The sequence below is a fragment of the Phaenicophaeus curvirostris genome, chromosome 1, assembly GCF_032191515.1.
Source record: "Phaenicophaeus curvirostris isolate KB17595 chromosome 1, BPBGC_Pcur_1.0, whole genome shotgun sequence".
In the NCBI taxonomy this organism is placed as follows: Eukaryota; Metazoa; Chordata; class Aves; order Cuculiformes; family Cuculidae; genus Phaenicophaeus; species Phaenicophaeus curvirostris.
Window position 1 is genome coordinate 199516492 of NC_091392.1, and position 21407 is coordinate 199537898.

At 35.5% G+C, this 21407-nt stretch overlaps 1 protein-coding gene across 3 annotated transcripts in view; it reads left to right on the top strand.

The window, feature by feature from the left end:
- CNTN5 (contactin 5) overlaps window positions 1-21407 on the top strand; it is a 666657-nt gene that overhangs the window by 57351 nt on the left and 587899 nt on the right. The gene's annotated exons all lie outside the window — the stretch shown is intronic.

Here is a 21407-nt window from a genome sequence, read left to right on the forward strand (position 1 = left end):
GGCACTCAAGTGGTTGTAACACAGAGAAACCTGCTCAGACTGAGGCTCTGAGTGGAAGGGTTATATCAGGAGATCTCCAGGGGTCCCTTTAAACTAAAATTATTACATGAATCCAAATTATTCAATCTGGGGTATCAGAGACAACTTTCACCAGTCAGATTGCCAGTTCTCTCACTTGTAGAGAGGTTTTAGTGTTATTACCAGATTCGGCTAACAAAGCCACATGTAATTCTTCTGTCTTCCAAACCAGTGTGAAGGACTGGCCACATTTTTCCATCCAAGGAACTGACTGTGAACCAGGAACTGAGGAAGTGGCTATCACAGTCCAATCAACACTTCCAGTCATGCTTGTGGCACCTTTGATCATAGCTCTGGACATCAGCCCTGGGAGTGTTCAGCTAGCCACATCTCATCTGCTGTGAGACCATGAGCTGGGTGCTGGAGAGCAGCTGGACAGGAAGCATCATGTACCACTGCTATTTATGGCACCAGCACCATGACTTTACCTCCACCAGAGAGCACTGCCCATGTAAGCAGTGATTGTCCTGTTTCTAGAAGTCATCAGAGATCACTTCTCTCTCTTTTTGAACACATATTCTCTCTTCACTTCTTCACTACATTCATACCCACACAGCCCCTCTCCTCTGCTATGTTATCCTGTTCGTTTTCAAAAAAAAATCTTTTTCTCCTTCAGTTATTAGACTGAAGTATACGAGCAGCCTAATATAATGAACTTTGTCTTACAATTTGTGTTTGTAATGAAGATTATTTATCCAGCAAGCATCAAAATAAAATAATTTGTTTCTATTAGTTTTCAGCATGGGTTTCTTTCAGGAAATCTGATTGCTTAGGACTAACAAGAGGTGAGAAAAACACATGGTGAAAATGGAAGTTTCCTGAGATAACACTAACTTTTTTGAGTCTCGTATTCTCCCAGGGGAAAAAAAACTTGACCAACCAAAAAAAAAACCCAAAACATGAGAACATTAAATGATATATTATGTTCTAAAGTGAGAACATCATGATGTACAATATTTATGATTTTTAGGCAGAAAACACTTTCTGATTCCTGAGAGGTTTCATCTAAAAATCCTGAAGGTATCCTTTATCTTATAAGGCACACAAAAAGTTTAAATTTAGTGTTAGAAACTGGAATTTTTTTTTTTGCAGTATAGCTATAACTTTATCTATCTAGCTCTGTTTGGCATTCTGCTACTGTACTAGTTAAGTAACAGGCATGCACAAGAACTCTGCTGTGACATTTTAGAGTTCACCATAGAGTTAGTCTTAGTTGTTCATGAGTTTTATTCTGTTCTTGGAAACCTCATTTTCACTGGCAACTTCTGGAGTTAGCAGAGAGAAAAGTTTCTATTCTGACATCTTCTGGAGGAGCTTCTCTCCCCACTGATTACAATAAGAGTTTGAGGAGATTATCTAGTCTTGGCTAAATTTAGCCTTTACAAACACTCTCTTCCATTTATATTCACAAATTAAATTATTCACAGACATCCCTTTAAAAAAGTGCCAGCACATTTTATAACCTCTTCTGACACTGAATTACACAGACTCCACTAAGCATAAGGAGTTGGTCCCTGTGTGGTTAGTACAGACTTTGCTTATGCATGAACTTGTGGTTCTTTGCAAATAGTAGGCATGGTCTGGACTAGACTAAGGAAATATTTAGTTAGAAGATATCCAGCAAGTGGCATCACGTCTTTGACGGGGACTCTGAAGGTCAAGTTCAATTCTCTGGCCTAGGCTTCTCAAGAAAATTTGTGAGACTCAGAATATAAAGTTACTTACATACTGTTCAAGTCTTGTAGTGCTAAACTGCTTAGGCTCCTAAGACTGGTTTTCTTTTAGAGCTTAGATACTTAGAAGTTTATGTCTCATTAAATCTTTTTAAAAATCTAGTTAAGAGTGCTGTATATAATTTTGGGGCTAACGATACCACTTCTTAAATATCAAAACAATAAAATTATCTAATAAAAATCTGAGAAGATTATGCTAGTCCACTTAGTCATAATATAACGAACTTCCTGTTTCTGGTGATTAATGATGACTTACACTGCTAAAAATGGCAGCCTGAATTGGGACAAACATGCTAAGAAAAAGGAAAACTCAGAGTTTATCAGCAAGAATTCTTTGTTTGTTGAGTTCTGTGCACAAACATTCACAGCCTTGAAAAGTGCTTATGGTTCCTATAGGAAATGCTGTTTGCAGAGTTAGTTTTTTTCCTGGCCTATTGAGATAGAACTGACTTTAGCTGTGAAGTTACTATGGTGTGATTTATAAAACAAGAGAGAAAACAAATACAAAGAAAGGTAGGGAGAGTCAGAGGCAACAAACAAGCACTAGAGTTGAAAGCAATATAAGAGCTAGGGAGGAAAAAATACTCAGTCTTGGAAGAAGTGTTTCCTTCTCCATTTCCTAGACAATCAATATTTCTATTAAAACATTCAACCAACAGTGCACACCTAAATATTTTAACTATTTCATGCTGGGAGCATGCAGGAAGAAATTCAAACACTGCATAATGGCAAATCAGATAAAAACAACCACCTTCCAGTGATGTTTCTCCTTACAATTAGAACTACTTTACGCATGCAACTGCTGGCAATAAAATGTCAAGGATGAGAGAGAAACTTGAAAGATTCTTGATTCAACAGGGAAAAAAGTTGTTTTTTTGAAAAAGAGACAATGTTCCATACTGTTATAGATTCTAATTTTTAACAAACCAGACCTTGACTAAAAGCTGAGACTTTCATCTCCTGTTTGTAAAAGGCATGAGGCTACATATGTTTTCAGAGATAATGAGTTTGACACAGAAAGCTCAGCCTGGCTACCTTTGAGCTTGGCAGCATATGGTCTAAAACTCCACTAATGATGTGAAAGCTTGAAATTCCCATTTTATGAAAGTCTGTGTTCCAGCCTTGGAAGAGCCTTGCTTATCCAGCCATTCATGAACACCATTCAATACTGATGCATGTTTCACATCATTAGCAGAGAGTGGTAAAATCAGTAAATTGAATTTTGAGTGAAAGACAACTACTAGCATGTTTCCTGTGTAGGAGAGATGTAAGCATTCAAGTATACGTAGGGGGTTTTTTTGGCTTTTCACTCTTCATTTGCTGGTCTTTCTCACATATCAACTTCAATATCCTTCCTTACATGCCTACTTAAATATCAGAGACAAATGTGATGAATAATGGACTCCAACAGCAATAACAACAAATCAACAAGTTCTGAATCTTAAATCTTTCTGATGGAAAAAAGTACCATCATTTTCAAGTATAAAGGTTGGGGTTTTAAAATCACAATTTTATTACTTGCTTTTTCAAGCTAGCATGTAGTTAATTGGTTTTAACATCACAACAATACTTCATGAAGAAAGCCATGAGCTTTTCTAGAGTAACAACACTGATTCAAATGGAAGCATACCAAAAAATAGAATGAAAAATTGGCCTAGTTTGTTTTATAGTCTCTTTCAGTCCTTTGGAGCCTGCACAGGGACTTTCTGTGAGCTACACTGTAATCTCCATGAGAATCTCCAGGGTTTCTAACATATGGTATCAATGTGACTCTGTCAAGTCAGTTTAGCCAGATCAAAAAATTTAAGATTGCCTCATTATCTAGCTAGAAAGGATTTAATAGTGATTGATTTCTGTCATAGTGGAATAATTAACCTTACCACTTACCATATGTAGTTATTCATTGAGAGTATCTCACACCAATTGCCAGAAATTATTAAACTAAACCTCATGATACTTGTAAAGAAAGAGTAATTATCCCCATTTGCAGGTGGAGAAGCTGATTACGTACATAGACAAATACCAACACATGCTCGCAAATACATTATGTGTGTGACAGTATAGATACAGTATACAGAGAGACCCACATTTTCCTAATTTATTGTCTAATATTTGATATAAGACCCATACCTAGGAGTATAGCTTAATTTTCTGAGATGTTGAAAATCTTTCCTGTCACAATCCAATGAATATGAAGGTGAAACATAAATACAAACCAGGAACAATTATAGCTGAGCAACTTCAGAAAATAATTTGGTTTTGAAAGCATGAGAAGATGTGTTAAAAAAAGCACAGAAAATTTAACAGAACTCTTATTCAAATGTTAGACCATTTTATTTAAATACTGTTGTGGTGACTATTAGTTTCTATATGTTAAAGATGTAGATTAAGGGTCTTTCTGATTATACATAGGCTGCAATGTGTTTGACACTGCCTGTATTTGTATTCTGTCACCTTTATCTTATTTATTTTAGTTCATTAAAATATGACATATTATGTTACCTTAAAGGAAACTCTCTGGTAGCTAATTTAACATCTATTAATTTGTACAGATACACAGTGATATATTACATTACAAGTAGAAGGCAGAAAAGAAGTGGAGTTCATTGCTGTGTTTCCCACTAGCACCCTGTGCACTCCAGAACTTACCAAGGCGGGGGAGAAAAACTACATACAACCCCCCAAAAAGCCATGAGATTAATAATAGTGAGCAGTCCTCATCCAGATTGCTAAGCCTTTATAAAGCCTTTGTGTTTGAAAATCTTAACTACTCGTAATTGAACTTAACATGCCAAAATTGCCACTCAGAGTGTCCTACTCTACTAGATATAAAAAGAAGAAAAACAGTGAATGAAACTTGTTCTAGTCTTCATTGTCTGTACATTTTAAACAGCTTTTACAATGGCTATGGGGGTGGTTTTTGGTTCTCAGCATTTGAAGGCATACTTTGGTAAACTGAAGCAACAAATAAACTAAGAATAGCCAGGGAAATGTGGTTCAGGACAACCATACAGATAGGACATCTTTCTAGCAATAGGACAACATTTCAATTATCTTTTCAATATTTTTCATTATTTTTCCTTTTATCAATATTTTTCAGTATTTTTCTTATCCTGTTAAATGTATTTATTCTCTCATCAGATTACTTAGAATAGACAGGCACAGTGTAAAAATTACACCCCATTGAGGCAAGGTACGTGTTGCATCTCTTTATTTAGTTTAAAAGTGCTTCAATCTTTAGGAGGGCTCGAAAGCTGCAGACAAGGAGCTTGTGAAGAAAATGTCTTGAGAATATATCCATTAGGGGACAATCTACCTGATTAGAATGTTTTAATGATTTACTGCATCAAATAGGATAGAAACCTTATGAATCTCAGGGCTTAAGCATTTGTTCAGATTCTGTTTGAAATAGTGAAGAACAGCGTGAAAGCAAAATGCTGCGAAAGTTATGGACCATAAAACTCGCGATGTAAAGAAATGAAAACAGTCAAATATGGCCATTCCTGCTTTTGATGAGTAAATAGGAGCTTATTTGAACTACTGGGATTATTTGCAGAGTGCAGTTTCTCAGCAAACAGGTGTGGGAATCAGCTGTATTGTGAGTGAAAAAAAAAATGTCCTGAGTGTGTCTGTGGAAACCAAATTGTACTTGTCCTGTCCAGTTATTTCATATAAGCTACAAACTAAATACTGAATATTTGTGGGCATTTTGTCACAAGCCTTTGTAATATCTGATGAATAACAGGTACATTCTAATCACTGATTTTCTTCTCCATAAGATAATTAACAGTACCACTAATAAGCAAGCTGTCTGCTGTGTCTTCAAGGTAGTGAAAGTCAGAGCAGTCAACACAGCCTCCTCCCATCTAATTGATATCACAGTGTCTTGTAATACCTTGCTTCTTTTAATGAACCGTGCCTACCTTAGCAAATGGATGATTATAAGCAGGTGAGGACATTAACCGCTTTCACTGCTACAGCTGGTTTTGGGTCTGCAGTGATGCACCAAGTGCTGGAATCAGGGCTAACCCCTGCCTCAAGCAATAAACATTGCACAATCAACATCTGGTTCAGGAGCAGGACTTCAGCTTACCTGAACCTGGAAAGCAGACTGAGTTTGTGTTTGGATTTGGGCTTTACTCAGTACTTATTTTATCAATACCTGTTTGTTCCCATCCTAAAACATTAGCTCTTTGTCTGCTTTTGTGATAAAGTCATTGTTACCTTGGTGATTTCAGAGAAAAAGAGCAAAGCCATCAGAGGAGAGAAATGGTTTCATTAATTGAGTCTGCTGCCTCTTAGTCCTTGTGTCAATATGAATTCAGTGTTTTGCCAAGATTTTCTAAGGAGATTAATGATTTTGGCTGCCTACATTAAGAAACCTTTAAAGCCTCTTGAACTTTAGGGAGTGAAAGTTATGTTCCATTAAAGTGCTTCAGGATGACTATGTGAAAGCCAAAGCTCTGAGACGCATGTACCCAAATATGCTCATATATACTTGTACAAGCTCTTTTATTTGCTATGTTTGTGCATTTGGCAGAGCATGAGCTTGCCGATTTCTTTCTTCCCTTTACTAAAACTGATAGTCAGAACTGCTAGAAAAAATGTATATCCACTCACAGCTGTAGCTTTTTTGAGTGAAATCAAATCTCTTCACTTTTATGCTGTAGTAGAAAGATTCATGAAGCATTGCCCATGGTAAACTAATGGAGCAATAATTCACCTGTAGGATTTGATTTAGGAAAACAAAATTGCTGTCATTCATATCAGTTCATATAATTTTACAGCTCTGGAAATTTGTACCTTTTTCAAAAAAGAGAGGTAGAATTCCAGAATTCAATTTTGCTTTTTTTAGTTGCTCTGAAAGCTTTATCCTGAATATAAAAAAATTTATAAACATTTTTGTTGGGTTTTTTTTCCAAAAATCTGTGAAGAAATGAAGGTGTTTTGATTAAAAGCTCATATAAATAAATTTCTATTCATAATTGCTTTCCAAAGCCCTACATGCATTCTGTGCTAGATGTTAGTATGTGTAAGTTTTCGTGGTGTATTCTGATAAGACTGAAAAGTAAGTTCTGCACAATGATTTATCCTTATAATTAGAATTTTTATTAGTTCTGTGCTAGATGCAAACAGATGAGTCTTCAAAATAATTCAAAATTAAATTTTAGGTTTTCTATTGAGTTGTTTGTAGACAAAAATATGTCACTATTTTGGTCCAAATTTTTTTAATGAAAATAATCTTTGCTTACAATTCCTGCTATTTTATTCTCATATAATAAATGTCATAGGAAAATTATTCTACTTTGATTCTGTGAACACCTTATGTTTAATTCTAGGTTTCTGTTAAGTTGAATTTATTGTGACGGTTATATATGTGCTGTTATCTAAGCACATAAATAAGTGCTTTCATTCAAAGGTCTCTGAAAATCATACATAAGTATATTAATTAGTTAGAAGACAGTCTATAAGAGATCAAAATCAATAGCGTTTGGAAGCTAACAGAAGCTATCAACTTTCAGCCTTATGACTGGCTATGCAAGCTGAAATTTTTCTCAAGTACTTGAGCTTTGAAGATGAACACTATTTTTCAGTTAACCTGTGTCCATATAAACTTGAAATGCCTGAATAGCTGTAGAACACAAAGTCAAAAGATTATGAACCCTGTGAATTCAAAATGCATTTTAAAATATACTCATCTTTTTCCACATACTCTCCTAGTTCTTAGTATCGTTATCTGGATTTGGAGTTGCAATTATGATAACATCCCAGCCACTGGGTTCAAGAGGCTGACATAAAATGGAAATATGACTGTATCTGGAGAGCAGTATGTAAGCTTAGTTCTATGAACAATATGAAGCTTAGGGTAGCTAAATGCAAGTTTATTCCAAAACTCTCATAATTTGATATTCCAGTGTTTGACTACGTTTTATTTGGTACCTTGGTTGGTAATATTTGAGATGTCCATGAGTCTTTTGATTTTCTAAACATTTTATTGTTCACCTATTTTTAATCCATTTTGTTTTACCTTCTCAACCTAATTTACTTCTTAAGTAGCAATCATCTTAATTTCATGGCTTACACTAATGTCACAATGCCTTATTTCAACCATTGACTATATAATTGGTTTAACATTTCAGCTAGCATGTGCTTTGAGGTTGGAGTGGAACTCAAGAGCCAATTGATTGTCCATCAAGCTGAATGGTTATTGCACTATACTATAAAATAAGAATTAAAAAGAAAAAAAGAATTAAAAAAAGTTTAGAATAATTTGCGTGGAACATTCTAATGGGATATTAATAGAACTTCAGAGAAACATGTTCTGTGAGCAGAGAGGCTAGGAGGATGGTTTTCTATGCTAGTTTGGCCAGAAAAGATATTTTTATCTTTTAAATGCAATTTTATTCAGAAAATTCCCAAACATCCTGTTCATCCCACCTATTTCTGAGTCAAAAATGTAAACCTTTGGAGAAGGAGGGACCAAAACAAAAGAAAACCAAAACCTACTCTTTTCTGAAAACAAATGCTCTGTCCATTTAAGGTTATCATGAATATAAATGGTGACAGCATGTGCTCTGCATCACTTTTTGCACTTCTTTTAATTTCTGTGACAAAATAGCTAAAGACAATACAAATCTTTTTCTTGCTGTGTTGTAAACATTATATCTAGGGTTTCTAGGAAACATTCCTAAATCTTTCTCCTTATATGTAGCTTGATTAACTTCTGTGGGTCTGAAGTACCATGCTTTCTGCTCTGGTGTCTCTACTGAGAAAGGAAATGATAGCCCTCTGCCTCTGCTAAAGTGCGGATCTAGCTTTCCTCTCTCAGTGGCTTACACATATCTTGGCTTCTGCTACTAACACTTTGCTATGGAGACAGGGAAATGATGAGGTGGCCCCTATGGATGGATGCTTGGATAATGTCTATTTATGTTATCTTGTTTTAATGTACTAAAATGGAAGGTGTTTTTTTCTATATATGTAGATATATATATTAAACTATATACATATTTATGTGTGTGTGTATATATATATGCAAGTATTATCGACTCACAGACTTGGTGATTTCTGCTAAAAAGTGATTGTAGAATCAATATACAAACATCTGTTTGCAGAGAAGTGTCTAAATTGCAAACGTATGTAAGATTATCATAGTGAAAGAATAAGTTTTACTAAATATTTTCTTAAATGATGACACACTGAGACCTCACCTTAAGCGACTTGAAAACCAAGAAAATAATTCTGCAAGAATTATTCACTAATTTGTAATTGCTTTTCATGCTTTCAGACAGTGCTTTGTAGTGTAATTCTTATATGGGTCAGCATATGCCTAATTTTAAGCATAAACTCAAATCCGGTTTTCAGTGGTCACTTGCTGAATACTGCTGGATTTAAAAATTAAGCATGTGTCTTAGTACTTTATGGATGAATTCTGTAATCTTTAGGAGATGCAAACCACCCAAGAATTTAATGTCAATTAAACTCTGCTGAAAACTCAAACCTGTATAAGCAGCTGGTCATCTGGACATAAGAAAAAGATCTATCCAATCTATTTTCCTCAGATAATGTTCACTGTAGATTTGCTGTTAAAACTGAGAATACAAATCTTGCTATTTTGATCCCTGTTTGGTGAGATTTTTTTAGTCATACCCTGCTCACTAAATCTAAGTTACTTTTTTGTCAATCAAACTATTATTAAACAGGAATAACACTATAAGTGCCCTCTGTGCAAAAGCTGAAGTAAGATTCAGTGTTTCTTTTAGTCAAATGGGAGTATAGAAGGGTATCAAAGCACGACTATTTTCCTCAAAGACAGAACTACCTGAATTCTGAATTAGGTACTGAAGCCACATGTAGATGGAACAAAGGGAAGAAGGAATTATTCTGGTGTCAGGCGTATGGGTTGAAGCAGTATTTTGCATCCTCCACATTGTGCTAATGCCTGTATCTAACCTGCACCTGCTGTGTCTTTCTCAGTTCACAACAGTCACAACTATTAAAACTTCACTGCCAGCCATGAAGCAGTTTAATCATTACACCTGAATAACTGTTGAATATTTTATGTACTATCACATGTAAAGTGTCTTTGTTCAAGATCTTTCTGTTGCCAGTTGAGCTGTTCTGCCCAACACCTCTGGCAGGGGTGTGTGAGTGGATGAATAGCTCCATGAGGTTCTTGTCACAAACAGAGTTTGCTGGGAACCTTTTGTGAAATTGTTTTCTTATGATGAAACTTTGCTGAGAATGAACAAGCTTCAACGTAACTTTTGAGAAATTTTCTGAAGTAGAAGACAGATGTCCAGAGGAAACATGAAAGGAAATAGCAGACTATGGAAAAACATTTAGTCATTACTTATCACATTTCACTATTTCTTATTTAGAATTTTTGAAGATGTGAGGGTTTAAACTTGTCCCTTATGTATCTAAAGTGGGGTTATTTATGAAGCTTTCATTATTCCTCATTATCTCTCCCTCTCAAAGCTCTTCACAACCCACTCCCTAGATTAACTTTGAACACCCCCCCTCCAGACATTTCAGTAAAGCACTGAAAATATTTTTGACTTTTCATAAAATAGGAAAAATATTTTCTGTTTCTTCTTTGAAATTCTGACCTTGATACTGTTTCCTTTTGTGACTCTTGCAAAGTTTCCTTGTCTCTGAGTACCCCACATAAAACAATGCTTTTTGGTTTTTTTTTTCCATAAGGCAGATGTAATGATAGACAAGATAACTTTCCAGCCTTTTGAGATAGAGATTGCATGGCTGTAGTATAAGAATATGACTTAGGAAGCAAATATTTATTCAGAGCTCAGTGAGTGGTTTGGATGATGTATTATATGTAAGGTAAATGTCAGAGAGTGATGAACATAAGAGGATATAAAGAAAAAGTGAACAGTTGGTCATTCCCTGCATCCTATCCACCCCATCTGTTTAATGAAGCAAGGTCTTATGGAAAAGGGGGTGAAAAAATCCTAACAGCTGCACCATCATGCAGCTGAACAGAGGCAAAAATATACTTTGTTCATTCTAAAAACATTTGCTTTTGCAGCATAACAAAAATGATATTTCCTGTAATTGACTGTCTTACTTCTGTAAAGCAGCAAAATAATTTTTTTTCTGCCTTTTAAACACTCTTCAACTCTCCAACGGAGACTTCCTTCTAAGAAAGTTAATGCTTTCCCCACTCTGGTCAAAAGGAGAGGTGAATAATGAACAAATCCACAGACAGAAGCTCTTTCGTCTCTGTGCTCCCTCCTCTATCTGTGCCCATGTTGTCAGCTCCAGGCAGTCACAGCACAAGCCTTTGCTCATGGTATGAGCTCACTTTTCAACAGAGTGGCTGTGATTATCTGCTACTTCTTTCCCATGTGCAAAATATGGCTGCAAATGTAATAGTGTGCAAGAAAGGGCAAAGTTTAAATAGTTTGCAACTCAGCTGGAGAGCAATGCATCAGCCAAGAGAACCCATTTCTGTAGCCTAAGGGCCAGGTTTCATTATTCAGTTATAAGGAATCTTGGAATTCAACAAAAAAAAAAAAAAGAAAAAAAGAAAAAAGCACAGATCTCTTGTAGCTATAAAATTTATTTCTGTTATTTCTTAGCTGTTCTACCTGCAGTTACTGTAGCCTTAGCCTTGATCCCCACAGCAATTAACATATGAGCTTATTTTGATCATTTTCAGTTTTTGCTTTAGAGTCTCGGGAGCAAAAAGCCTGATTGACAGGTGGTTCCACCTTTAGGACAATGTTATAATTTGGCTTTCTGTCTGTGCAGGTTTAGTTCCTTTGTCATTCTTAGCTCTGTGCACATCTGGCTTTTTTGCTTTTCCAGCTTTCATGCTCTGCTGAGTTAGTGGCTGTGTCTAGATCATCCTTTTGATCATATGCCTCACAGCCAATAGACACACATTTCACTAGTGATTCACTCTGTACATGTCTGATTTCATGGTTATTTTATTCAGACAACTGCAGTGATGATTGCCATGTTAGTGTTCTTATCCAGATAGTAATACAGCAGGTGACTACTGGTAATTAATCATCAAAACCTTTGTTCTTTTCATAACAGAGGAGCTTTTTAATATTGTGAAGGAGTCATAACCTACCAAGTCCATAAGTGTTAGGAGAATCTGACAGAAATAGCTAAGCTTTTTCAGAGAATGGTGTCAAATGTTGGAACTTTGATCTTAAATATTTATAGGATCCAAGTGTGCGTGCATGTATGCACAGGCTAATTGCAGTAAAGTAATTTTGTCTTATCACAAGTTTCATAGACATAATTCCCATTAAAAAACATAAAAAATGTCATGTCATAGCCCCTAATTTAACAGTGGTATCTTCCTTTTCATAACCTTTATTCTCTTTTGCAGATAAATTACAGTCTTTCAGTTGTATAAATACATGCTTTCTATTGGAAGAACTGTGTACGAACAGCCATTTTTCTTCATCTGTATCTTTAAAGACCACTAATGCCCCCTCAACCAACCTTTCATAGCACTTAATAAGAATATTAATGACACACAGCTGAAAGTAATGTCAAGCAGTAAATATTTGGACATTAGCTAACATTTTCCATTACATGGTGTATATTTAATTTGCTATGACTGCAGTTAGAAGAATAAGTAGAACAATGTCACATTTATAAATGTATTTTGAGCTTTAAGTAGCACAAAACATATTTCAAATGGCATTGTACTATGAGTGAAATGATTATGACTGTATGTTATCAGCAACAGAGACATCTAAAGTAGCCCTTTACTGAGTCTTCCAGTCATCGTATTAGTCAATTAACATCAACAATGGAGACTGAAAGTCTAAGGAGCTTCCAGAGAATCCAGCGTTAGAAAATGTGCAAGGTAGCTGCTTGACAAATCCATTTCCTTGTTTGCTAGACATAATAAAGATAAAAATGTCTTTCTGTAATACTGCAGATTTTTTTTTCTGGTTTTAGTGGTGTTGGATATTTTCCTGGTAAGACAAAAAGAGGTTTCAGTCTTTAAAAACAAAACAAAACAACCAACCAAAGGAAAAAAAAAAAGTATTGTCATTATTAGGAAAATGTGTTTGTAGTTGATTATATGTGGCTTTTCAAATAGGTATTGATATGTCCTTGCAAGATATTTTTTTTAATCATCTGAAACATGGTGTTTGAAATACACAATCCATTTTTCAACTATAAGTCGGTGACCTTTTTGTTTATTTGCATTTCTGTCCTATATTATAAAAATAGGTAAGTTGTCATATTAAATACATAATATCGCCTTTGTCTCACTTCTCCCAGGTTTTTGCAGGACTGGCTTTGGTTACTCGTAGGACTGGGAAGTTGTAGGCATAAGTGTTCTTGGGCAAACTTCTTGCTCAGGGAGCACATTTCTCAGTTTGCCTTGAAGAGGGTAGAAATCAGAAAAAAAATCCACAGTTTTAGACTTTTGGACAACCATTGAAGGTATGAAGGTTTGACTCTTACAGATGCTGAGCATATGGTGTTATGGACAGGATTGGTAGCCCAGCTGTAAAGACCATTGCTCTTAAGACCACTGTGGTGGTAGGGTTGTTTGGTTTGCATTATTTGGTTATAATTATAATCGACATAATTTGATTTTTCTGTGAGAGTATTTCCATTGGGAGGCTCAGTTGGGAAACCTGGTAGAAGTATACAAGTACAGAACGTCACATATAGGCAGCTAGTGAGGTTTTCAAAAGTGCCTAAGCATCTAAATAATTTGAAAAATCACACTATGATTCCTGTCTACACTGTGAACCACTTATATACTTTTAAAATAATCTTTAGCCTCCATGTGTGAGATTAATCTCATCTAACTTGAAACACCTTTCCTTAATACACATGTATTTGTCGAACTAGGCAGCATGGTGACTTTTTATAGTTAAGGAAGGGAAACAACAGCTTGTGGGGTACAATTCATCTCCTTGTGACTTAGAAATCTAAAACAGTTTAGATGAATTGGAGCCTAATAATGCCCATTTGTCTCCACTCCCTATAGAAGGATTCTAGGGTGATAGCCTGAGATACCCCAGGCTATATTACTGACCTAGAGGGTCAAATAGTTAAATGTCTGAAAGAGTCATTTGGCACTGGAACAGACTGCTCAGAGAGCTTGTTGAGTCACCTTCCCTGGAGGTGTTTAAGGCACAGGTGGACGAGGTGCTAAGGGGCAAGGGGCATGGTTTAGTGTTTGATAGGAATGATTGGACTCGAAGATCCGGTGGGTCTCTTCCAACCTGGTGATTCTATGATTCTATACCTTTTTAAGAGTTTTGGATCAATTTCGTAGAGCTAAAATAGTTTAAGCAAGTTATGTCCAAACCTACTGCCAAAATTCAGATGTGAATATCGCCCACCTGTGCGAGGGTTCCCTGGCTGGAAAACTAGTTGATTCATTCCAGACTGCAATGAGATCATGAGCCAGGGCATAGGGTAGGAGACATATATGGTCACAGGTTACAATGTGACTCAAAGTAACGTGACTCACTTCTGTTTTTCAGTCCTCATCTGTGAACTAGATATCATAAGTTATTGCCTATTGTCAGGATAGTATGTAAATGTTCTCAGGTTAATGACTCATGGGCTACAGAAAGAAGGGCTTGTTCTTCAATAGGCAGAGTAAAGGCCCTAGAAAACTATTGGGATTACGTAGAATTTTGCCCTGAATGTATCAGTGGCTTTTTAAGATACTCTTAATATATAGATTGGAAAAATAAGAGTTCAGATTTCTAGTGGTTCCTTTTCTAACTTCTACATCCAATAACACTTCTCCCAAATAGGCCTTTATGGCCTTTAATGCATGAGATGCTGAATTCTTTTCCCCTGCTCTGCTTTCGAAGGAATATTTTATTTGCTGGTTACCTTAGGCATGGAGCTAGGAGTGTGATTCTTATTTTCTCAAATGCAGTTTTGTAAATAAAATTAGACAGCATCAGCAGTTAAATGACTGAAATATGATGATCTTCTAAAGATTTGTTTAATATAGAACAGGTGATTTGTTTGAAAGAACAAATTGTGGAGGTTTTTGGATTTTTTTTTTCTTTTACAGATAGGGTGGTTATTTTTGTGTATTTTTATTGAGTGTTGTGAAATCATCTGCTGACCTCTTTGCAAAAAAAAACTAGTGATGAGTTTGTCAGTCCCATTAGACATCCTGATCCTGGGCCATTTAGTACTAATGCAGTTGTCAGGAAGAATCTGTTACAAGCTCTGATGTTGTTCCAAATTGCTCCTCTGGCTAAAGAAGGAAAAAGTAGAGATGGTTACCAAAAGAATGAGGGGTAGGGAGGGGAAAGCAGACAAGCATGATGTATATTCAACAACACAGAAAAATAAGCGAGGTCTTAGAGCCACAGAAATCTACTCTATACCAATGCCTTAAGACGTCGCCTTAAGACATCACCTTAAGACAAATTTTAAGCACAAGCATTTGCTTATTATGTTCCCTGAACATAGGCTGTGTGCTCTGTGTTTGAAAACATTAAAGATAAGGTTCAAATTTGTGGAAGAGTAACCTTGCAATTCAAATGTGATTAATGGCACAAAAAGAAAAGCCTTGCTATTTCTCATTTCCATAGCCCTTCTGAACTGCTGACATCTTTTTATATATCTTTCCAAAAGCTTTTACTTGCAGCACACTCTTTACCTAGAGTCTACAAACCATGCCATTCCTTGCAAACAGAGTGCAAAGAACTACTTTTTGTGTTACTGTCTTTGAAGATAAAACGTCAGATCTCCTTCATAATTAGCTCTATCTGAAATAGAGATTTTACTGATCCACCTGCCTTCGAGTAATGCTACACAATCACCAGCGTGGTAGCAAGAGGTATAGTTAGAAACACCAGTTCCTACTCTTCACTAGATGTCTTCTTGTATGAAGTGATTATTTTATGCTGCCAGTCTATAACAGTGCATCAACAAGCTACATAATAGTCTTGGTCCTACATTATTGTAAATATACCTTCTCACCTGTTTCCTCTCTTTAGAGGAATCTTGTTCAAATCTACAGTGATGTGTAGGTTCTGGCCGAGTTTCTAATCCTCTATCTTATCTTTACTCTTCCCAGTCTTTCTGGGCCCATCAATTCTTTTACGTCAACACTCTGCTCTTTCTTGACTTTCATGACATTGCCTTCCCTTTTTTTCTTAATTTTTCGCTTATGGAGAGGACATTTTTGTGTCTCCTAGGTTATTGATCTTTCTCTAAAACCTATTCCACTATCTGTGTTTTCCACATCAGTCTTTCCATTCCCTTATTGCTAGATTCTCAGCTTAGTTTTTTTTTCCTTTATTTCTTTCTCATCTCCCATTATCCAAACTTCTGTTTCTTTTCCTCTTGAAATCTTTCTATTCACAACTATTTTACTTGTCTTAGCTCAAATCAGGTCAAGATATGATTCCTGCAATCTCAGTCTTGCAAACTCTCACTCTTCACAACAAGTCTTGTGCTATTTAATGTTTTTCTTAAAGCTTCAGCTCCTGAAGGCAACTGAGAACAAGAAACTCTAAGCTTTTATCAAAATTACTAAAAGCTTAGCCTTCAGGATTACAGAAAAAGCCTGAAAATACAAAGGAGCATATTAAGGACTTGGATGCAAAAAGGCAAATAAAACCCCAGGCTATTCCTCTTTTAACATTTTACCCCTACTTCCATTACCAAGCATACTAGCCTCACATTTGAGAAAATAGGAGAATTCCTTTCTCAGTAGTATCTCTACATCAAATTTAGAGATATTCCTACCTGCGAAAAAAACCAGAGAAATAATAAAAGTTCATACTAATATGAGGAACTCTTTGCAACCACTATGACTATAAAAATAAACCACAGCAATAAAATGCAGTTCTTTTCATATGGATCAGAGAGCATAGTGAGTATGAAACAACTTACTGTAAAATCAAATTAAGATTATTTTTCTTAAATGAAGATGGACATCTTGATCATACAGGCTAATTTTACTGAAGTGTGTGAAGCAACTCAGCAAGCCCCCTCTAACTCCATGTAGCAGCCTGGGGAAAATATGTGGACATTGCTAGGCAGCAAAGAAGTTAATGGGATTTCTGCAGATTTTTAAGAGCTGTCTAAGCTGGAATCCATTTGTGTCTTTAATTTTATTGATTCTACAGACTTGTGAACACTGATGCATATTTTCTTCTGCCAGTAGGTGGTGATATTTATATTAACTATTTTAAGTACACTGGAACATACATACAATTATTTATTTTGCTATACATACCTTGCATCCCAGATAAATTTTAACAACATGAGCTGATTTTGAGTACTTTGCGAGTTTATGTTAAGTCTAATATGTTATACAAACATAAATACATGGATGGTTTTCACGTTATTGTGCCCACTTTATTACTCACATAATCATGCTTTGAGCCAGCAGTATTTAACTGGTTTATATATTTGGATTGGCTGAGTATTCCTCAGGGCTGTATGTGAAACTGTATGACTGAAGTAATCTTTACATTTGAAAAGATACAGGCTAAAATAAACCATGAAAAAAATGATGTTTGAATTATTTTCAAACTTGTGTTTCTATGTTTTAATTTTAAATAATATAGCACAATGAGCAGATCTGATTATTTACCTGTCTTGCACTGATTTCTGAGATACCAATCAATGTCAGCAATACCTTGTGTAACAAGCTGTGACCATGCATGTTAAATGACAGTTTTGCATAGAAAAATTGCCTAGGACAAAGAAAAGCAGGAGGGGAATATTACCATCCCATTTCACAGAAAAACAAAACAAAACAAATATTACAATGGAATTAAACTCTAACCTCTTTATACCTAACATGTAGGTACAGATATAATAGTTGCTGCTATTGGCTCTTTCCATTCTTAATAAAAAGATACTGACAAGTGAAGGGCTGTCATTAATGGTTTTCTCAAACACTGATTACAGTCCATTTTGCCTCATGTTATATGTAGGTTTCTCTGCTATGATAATCACCATATTGAGTTTGAGCAGCACTGTAAATTAATTGCTAGTTTTGTCATTGTAAGCTTTCTATGATCCACATCAAAGTCACATAGATTGTAAAACCTAAAGCATATAGAAAATACTATTTAAAAACATTAAACCATTTTAAAAATATCCAGACTCAACTCACTTTAGCATAATCTAATTTTTCATCCCACAAAGTAAACACATTCCAGCTTTCCAATTTTTTTTTTCCATGACACATTATTGCTCTTCCTTCAAATGAATATGTGCCTATACATATATACACACGTACATATATATATGTATGTGTGTATATATATACATGCAGACATCTTCTTACATGTACAGAGAATAAACTACATTGCTAAGATGGGCATACAGAAATAGATAAGAGAAAGATTGCTTAGAAGATCATCAGGTATTACTAAACAGGACCAAGACATTATATGATTTAAATTTATGTTTTGAAATTTGAAGCTTCTATGGTAATAATAAAAATGTTTTAAGTGTTAATGAATGTCTTACTTTTTTGCTGTTTTCATATCTGAGAAGTCAAATAAAGTCAAAGATGCTGCTTTGTCAATGTTTCCTGACAAAGAAGAAGCAGCAAGAATTAGAAGTGTTTGGTAGAACCTCACCTACTTTAATTTCATGTTGATTTTTCAAAACAAAGATGTACGTGTAAAATCTGAATAAGTCCTTTAGCAACAGAAATCTGTGTGAATGTTCAGAGTTTACACTGAAGTATTTATCAGATAAACAGAGAAGTGATATTTATCAGATAATCACAGGAATTACTATCTCTGATTAGTTCAGAAAAGTTATGTATATAGTTGTTACCTGCAGTACACTTCCAAGTAGTGATATTACATTGTGATATTTATATTTAATTTGCATCCCTTAAAAATATACTGGTTTATTCTTTACTATCTACATTGCAGGACTTCTAAGAAGTGACGTGGTGCAATGCACATATTAGTACATTTTTCCCCTTTGATATGATTGTATGCTAAAATTGCTCATCATATTATGAAAATATTTCAATAATTATACAAACCAGATATCTGAATCTACATGTCCTTCAGATGTGACTCTAGTCTCGAGTGCTTAAACTAATACATTAGTTAGATTAATTTCCTGTGTAATTTTTCATCACGTCCCCATTAAAAGTGAAGGGATTTCATTACATAATGATGGAAAATGTCAGAAAATACAAATAGGATTCTGACATATGTGGTAAATGTGAGAAGCATAGAAACACGATAATTGTCTTTTTGGAATAAGACTGAACGAGAATAGTGTTTTCACCACAATAATTGAAAGAACAGAATGAGCATCACTATAGATGCTAGCGCTCTATATTCAGCCACATTGCTGCTTTTGCTGCAAGAAATTCTGTATTTAGTATGTTGAATTCTACAACTGTATAATTTAGCTACAAATTTGAATACTGATGCTGTAGCCAGCAGAGCATGTGGCATTGTTCAGAGGCACCATTATTCTTCCCACTCCACAGCAATGGAAGCAAAAGTTTTCACCTTGCACTTCAGATATGGGATAAGAGAATCTAGAAGCTAACAAGATGCAGCATAAAATATTCCAATGGCAATACCTGTAGCATCTATTTCTAAACATTTTGATATCTGCAGTACAAGAAAATATCAGAAGCATGACAACAGTGTGACCAAGTAACGAAGGTCAGTTCTTGATGGTGAAGTGTGTAATAGGGACAGGTACCTTTTGGGCTCCAGTCACTGGAGAACACTATTGATAGTCACTAGAGGTCAGTCCGAGAACACAGAACTTTCCAGGTCCAACAGCATCTCCTGGAGGTTGCTGTGGTACCTAGACAGGCCACAGGCATGGATGTGCTGCTCCCTCAGTATAGAGCTTTTACTGCGCTTTGTATTGCTTTATTATGTACTTGCTTTCTTCAATCTCAGCATTTTATTCTGACGCTTCTACAGTTCTTTCCTTCAGCATTTTTTCTGTCCTTTCTCTGTCTTAGAGCAAGTAAAGTCGTCTTTACCTCCATCACCCTTTCTACTTCACAGCAGATTCTTATTATTAAGAATAAATATTCCACATAAATATTTGTAACTATTCATGAATTTATTTCAAGTTCTGGGCCAAGATTTATGCTTATTTTACAAACTCCTTCAAATTTTTCATTGTTATAGTCTTAAGATTAATTGAATCTAGCAGCAGAAAAAAGATGATCCGAGGGCTGGGCACCTCCCATAGGAGGACAGGCTGAGAGAGTTGGGCTTGTTCAGCCTGGAGAAGAGATGGCTCCAAGGACACCTTATAGTGACTTTCCAGTACCTGAAAGGATACTTCAAGAAAGCTGAAGAGGGACTGTTTACAAAGGCTTGTACTGTCAGGAATTGGGGGAATGGCTATAAATTGGAGAGTGGCAGATTTATACTGGGCATAAGGAGGAAATTCTTCATGATGAGGATGGTGAGGCACTAGAACAGGTTGCCCAGAGAAGCTGTGGCTGCCCCATCCCTGGAGGTGTTTAAGACCAGGTTGGATGGGGCCTTTGGCAGCCTGACCTAGTGGGAGGTGTCCCTGCTAATGGCAGGGGGGTTGGAAATAGATGATCTTTAAGGCCCTTTTCAACTCAAACCATTCTATGATTCTGTGTTTTATATATAAATTTTATAAGTTTCATCTTACATTTTTGCTAAATTTACTCTTTCAGCAAGGGGATTATTGAATTCTCATACTTGATGGTTCTGGTGGTACTGACTTCCAGGTGTCATACATTTTTCTGTTCCAGTGTCAGTATTCACGAGAGCTGTATCTTTTAAATTGTTTATACTGATTTTTTTATGGTTTGAAAATTAAAAGGAACTCACTGGAAAAATGAATTCTAATAAGACAGTCTGTCAAGACTAGAGTAAAACAGACTAGTCTTTTAAGAAGTCAGTTTGTGGGTGAGTGAGAGGCTACCCTGGAAAGAAACCAGAGAATATGGCTGTGTGATTGAAAGATATAAAGGTGCCAGTAGCAACACGAGCATAAATCCTTAGCATCAATAATATGAAAAAGTAAGGAAGTGAGAAATGTGATGTTCATTTCTTTAAAAGCTGAAGGAAACACATTATTGGTGTCTTAAAACTATGAGAAGAGTTATTTAAAAATAAGTAAAAATAATTCTAACATGTTAATTATAAATTTTTTTACAACTATGAAGAAAACAACAGAATCTTCATTCTCTTAATATATTTTAACCGTAAGTATTGTCATCTTGAGAGTAATAGAAGAAGGACTGAAAAGATATAAATTAGGGCAGCATTCAGTTAGTTTTTCTGATTCAACCATAAATGGAGAATCTTGTACTATCTAGGTAGGATTGTCTACACTGAGCATGTAATGTGGTTTTGCTTAACTTCAGAGTCAAAATCATGGACACTAGTATTGTTTGCTTTTTCCACTATTATATGCGACTTCTGATATAGTTTTGTGTGGTGAAACTCTCTGAGGACCATCTACTTGTCTAGTAGTTTTATCACTTAGCAACCTTATCATATTTAATCTCACGAAGTGGCAATATTTTGTATAGAAATATAAACTAGGATTGTAATACTCACATTTCTTGATAAAGCTGTCAGCAAAAATCAGTATTTCCATTTC